The 5,641-nt window shown below is 30.7% G+C and overlaps 1 long non-coding RNA gene across 1 annotated transcript; it reads left to right on the top strand.

The window, feature by feature from the left end:
- Window positions 1-1,606: 1,606 nt before the first annotated feature.
- LOC142627547 (uncharacterized) lies at window positions 1,607-4,874 on the top strand. Its single transcript, XR_012842870.1, has 3 exons — window positions 1,607-1,844; window positions 3,226-3,287; window positions 4,601-4,874. It is a non-coding gene; the product is annotated as an uncharacterized LOC142627547 (long non-coding RNA).
- Window positions 4,875-5,641: the final 767 nt, after the last annotated feature.

Consider the following 5,641-nt stretch of genomic DNA (forward strand, 5'->3'; position numbering starts at 1 on the left):
GTGTTAAGAAAATTGAAAAGGAAGCGAAAAGAACCCTTCTCTCTATCTTTGACTCTCTTTTCTCTCGATCTCTCTCTCCTTTCTCCCGTGAAGCAATCTCGTTATTTTTTTTTTAAGCGGTTAGTTTCCTTTTTATACCAAGAGGGCTCCAAAAAGTATTTTAACACAGTCGAACATTATATTTATCGCTTTTAAACAGTGTTATAACTTTACTAAACAGTGTAATTTATCGATTTTTATCCCTCCCTATCTTTCTCTCTATTTCTATCTCTGTGTGCATAGTATTGTAACCGGTTAATTTTGTATTTGTAAAGAGGCTTTTAAACGGTGTTTTAGCATTGTCAAACAACATAATTTATCGCTTATTAACTTATACGTGTCTGAATTTTAGATAGGCACTCTTCCTACATGACAGCACCTCCTTAATTGTAATAATCAACTTTCTCTCAACTTCTTATTATATATAATATATGATATATGATATGATATATACATATATATATATATAGCTTCCAAAAATTTATATATCTTCCAAAAATTTCTAGCCCAACTTGTCTTTTCTCTTTAATGAAAAAGGAAGGTTCATGTGGGACGTGCCTCTAGACAAGGGTTCTGAGTATGTTTGATTCTTTTTTTGGAGTTGATACTTTTTTGGTACAGTGGTACTCATTAATCCGTCTGGAGACCATGAAGGCAGTCATCAACCTGTTTACAGAGTGACAAAGAAAGGGAGCAATTTTAGTGTTTTATTTAGGTTGGGGAAGGGAGGCGGGCCATAATCGGAAAGTTAATTTCTCAATTAGAATGTGAATGTATAAGGTGAGCTGGAATTACATTGATTTTTTTTTTTGTGGTTAAAATACATTTTACACCCTTTAACTTTAGTGTTGTTATCATTATGATCCTTTTTAAGTATCAAAACTTGCAATTAAACACAAACTTTTGCATTGTTGTCAATTTCACCATCCCATCATGTTTTGTTAACTATATCTAAATGAAGTCATTGTTTTGAAACATTAAAAAAAATATATAAAACTTGACAGACGAAAATATAGTATTTTGAAAGTTCATGGGGTTAATTACAAATTTGGAAACTTGAGGCACCAAAATGGCAACAGTTCATGTAACACCCCGACCCAATTTTATAGTTAACTTGTGTTCAAGTGATTAATTATTATCTTGAGTCACTTACTTTCTAAAATTAATATAAGAGTATTTAATAAGCATATTATTTTATAATACCTTTGAATAAGAATTGTAAAGATTGTAAATAATTTAATGACTAATTGTATTTTGAATATATACTAAGTATGAACAAATTACATTAAGTGGTTAAGTTATTAGATATATAGTTGTTGGTGTTTAATTAAGTGTATAAAGATAAGGGTTTATATGCGAAGTTATTTTATTATTTGGGCCTTTCTATAATATAGAACTATGAGAGGGTGAAAAGTGTAAATAACAAAAGTTGAAAAGGTGAGTTATCCTTTCTTTCCTTAGCAATACACGTGAATCACCCAAGATATTTTGCTTGACTTCTTGGCTGCACCAGAAACTTTTTGGTCCTTCTTGCTTTGCTTCTTTGTTTTCTTCCTTCTTTGTTCTTATTGGCTACACATTTATCTCTTCTTTGACTTTCTCAAAGAAAGAAGACTCAAGAACTCTCTCCCTCTTTCTTACCCACGGTCCAACATCAAAAGAAAGAAAAACTCTCAACTGTCCTCTCCCTTTCACACCTATGGGTCCAGCAGCAACAAGAAGTTCTCTCCATTCTTCCCAAGCTCTTGTTCCCAATTGAAAGCTAGAGTGACTCTAGCTCTATCACTCCAAGAACCATACTTAGGGTAAGGAAAAAATCTAATTCTTTTAGTCTATTATTCATTTTAAACTTGAGTGATGGTTATATGCTTTTGTATATGGATGTGTTGGATTTTAAAGATTGTTGATTTCATGAATATGAATTGAATCATTGTTATGCTTGCATGTGCTCCTAGATGATAGACTAAGTTAAAATTTGTTATGGGTAAGTGTTAAGAGGAGTAAAATAGCTAGATAAACTTTATGGAATTGCTATTTGAGGTGCTGAATGTGCAGTTGATTTAGTAATTGAAGTTGGTTGAGTGTTAGTTCATGAACTTGTTAAGAATTGCACTCACTGTTAACCTGTTTGGTTATTATAAATTCTGTATTTTTCTAGGACAGATATGGGTAAAAGGTTTATTGGAGATTATTATATAATATGTCTAATATGTGTGTATTAAATTTCATAGGAAAATACCATCATTTGATAATTGTTTGTGAATTTACAAGAAAATGTTGCAAAGCTGTCATTGTGACAGATTCTGTGTTTACACATGGTAAATTATGTATTAAATTTTATACAGTGAATTTGGATGCTAGGGATATTTCTTAGGAAACCTAAGACAAATACAGTTCTAATGGAAGTGGTCTCACAGCCATTGAATCAATATAAAAATAATAGTGTAATTTCTAAGTTGCATGGAATTCTGTCAGGACAGTTTTGAGTATGATGTATTGTATGATTTTTATTAAATTATGGTTTTATTCCTTGACTCCGAAATTTATATGGTATTTACTAGACATCCAGAGGAGTTGTTCTGTAAATTTTCATGAATTTTTGATGTGAATTGATAGCCCATTTGTATTTTATAAGTGAAGCATATGCTGCTAGAATAAAACAGTGAACAGTAAGAGACATGCCTAACTTTGAGGATTTAATTCTAAAGTTAGGGTGAATATTTTGAGCTATAATTTAATATATTTATCATTTAGAATGTCTAGATCATAAATATTTTTTTATATATACATGGCTCAAGGTTTGGTACTTAAAGGAGGGGTTTTAAACCATCCAACTATTATTTTTATGAAACTGTCTTGTTCAATGGGTTGTATTTTGTCATGTGAGTGTATATGGTTACATGACCATGCTTAAAGGATTTTATATTTATGCATGCTTTATTGCCCTAATCCCAAAGAGCCTTTTGAAATGAAGTTGGCTCTTCTAGAGATATGATATTAATTTGAGAATGTTGGTTTCTCTATGATTTGGTACATCATGTTGTTTGATGAATGTATTTTGTGTTTGTGGGAACCTCGTCGAGGTGGGACTAGGATTTCTTTCATTCTAAGAGATAGGCTTTGAGATGAATGTGTAAGTTTATGATAAGAAATAATGGATAGTAATAAGTTTTGATTTTGGTTTAGGTGTTACCAGTACCAAAGTCTAAGCTCCTTCGACTTTAGGCTCTCAGTTCCTCTGCTTTCAGGTAAGAGATAAGTTATATAGGCATTTGGTAAGTCATGAGGTTATTTTAAAGTATATAATGCATTAAAAAGTTTTTTATTAGAGATATGGCATATAACCATGTTTCAGACAAAGATATGTCCGTGAACTTTCGAAACCTTATGTATATGATTTAAGCATATTGAAGCTGTTACTAATTTCAGGAACATGATGTTTAAAGAAAACAATGGAAATACTTTTATTATGAAATATTATCCAAACCATGAATTTCCATATGATGTATAAGTAATAAATGTTTTCGGGTTATGTTATCTAATGATCTGAACTCTGCCAGTAGGGGTTTAATTACTGGCTTTTCATAGAAAATGCTATCTGACTGGCCATTAATGTGGGACTGGCTCTACTGTACCCTTCCTTGTTGGCTACGGTCAACTTGTGGAGGAAGTCAACCTACCCCCATGGTTGAAAGATATGTATTATGATGTGATCCCGGGAATACCTAGCATTGTGGGGAATGCTGGATGCCTAGCACAGTGGTGCTAGAAACCTCCAAAATAAGTACAGATTTATCAAATATAGACTAACCAAGATGTTATGAACAGCTATATTATTTTATTGATCATGAGAGAATGATTTGTTTAAATGCATTATGAAAAGTTAAAAGCTCTCATGAAAAGAAGTTTATGATGAAAAGAAAAGCTGTTCTTTAAAGATAAAAGTTTCTGAAGTTTTGTTGTACTTTAAAGATAAAGAATATGATAAAAAGGTTTTAGCGTTCTGTAAAGATAAAACTTCTGATGAAAGTACAAGTTTACATTAAAAAAATTATCAGATATCTACTCTTTATGAAACGTTAAGTTTTATGACTATGAAAGTTATAATATTTTACCAGAAAAAGTTTATAAAGAAAAGTCTTCTTATTTGTTAAAATGTTTCTAGTTTAAGACAAAGTTACCAATTATCTGATTTAAGTTAAAATGATTATTTTGTAACAAGAATATATACACACACACACACACACACATATATGTATGTATGTATGTATATGATTTTTAAACAATCAATATTATATTTGGTGACTTTGTAAGAAATGCAAGAAATTCAATCTGAAAGGTTTTGGTAATATTATTCCAATAAGAAAAAGGAGAACAATTATTTTTCTACGATGAGCGTATAAGTTATTATTATAAATAATATAAAATACTATGCATGAAAAGAAGTTCTCCTATCTGAACATTTATAAAATGAAATGATTTGATTTACATACATTCTTATTAAATTCTTATGTATCTTACCCTTACTGAGCTGTGTAGCTCACCCCTTCCACCATTTCAGTCAACAGGTTTATTTTGGAGCAGAGGGAGCCTTAGTCAAGTTTTGGAAGGAGCTAATTTTAGTTTTAAAAGTATAGAATCCAAACTAGTAATTTGATATTTAGTTTTATAGTATTGTGTATTTTAGGATATAATGAAAGTTGTGTACTTTAAGGTATTAAGAGATGTATTATGTGAAATTTAGAATTGGAGTAACTGGTAGATTATGTTATTCTTTGAAGTACAATGTAGATGCTCTGAATGTCTAGTGAAAGGTTATAACTTTTAAGTAAGGAGACAAGAATGAAAAGAAAGAGGAAAACTTTTGCAAAAGTTAAGTTGGTTCTTGTTAATACCAAGTTTAGGCATGATATTAACATGCTGGTCATGGTCACAAATCCGGGTATCGGGTTTGGGTCGTGACAGTTCAAATGTTCAAAGGATTACTTGCAATTTTTGAAACTTGAAGGAATATAATGACAACACCACCAGAGTTAGAGGGACTAAAATGTATTTCAGCCTTTACATTTTCTCATGTCAAAAGATCTTGACTTTTCTTTCTTTTTGAATGTTTTAACTTATAGTTGTTGCTTGCTTTGGGAGAACTTTTTAGACATAATTAGGTATTTTAGAATTGTAACAACAATGTTGGATGCATTAGCTATCGGTGATTCCAAGATAGTACTAGGAACCTCTATTTGTTTTTGAAATGGAGTAGGACCATTCAATGCCAAAGATTTAGCTTTTCAAAAATTTGAAGGTATACACTATATCACGTCATTTAACATCAATTATCAATTTTTATTTGGTGGAATCAGATTTTAAATGACATAGTGCCATTAACCTGTTTAGATTTATGAAAAAAAATGAAATTCTTACCATGAAATGAACCTCTCTATTTCAAAGCAAATGTAGAGGGGATCATGATCTAGTAAATTATTAAAAATCACAGGGTTTTTTTTTAAATAAATAAATTTAATTAATTATTTCAGTTCTTTGGTGTGGCAATTTTCGACTCTCTGCCTTGCTGATAAAAGGTTGTTTTAGATAAATAGGCTATAGG

This window comes from Castanea sativa, chromosome 3 (assembly GCF_040712315.1).
Source record: "Castanea sativa cultivar Marrone di Chiusa Pesio chromosome 3, ASM4071231v1".
Classification (NCBI taxonomy): Eukaryota; Viridiplantae; Streptophyta; class Magnoliopsida; order Fagales; family Fagaceae; genus Castanea; species Castanea sativa.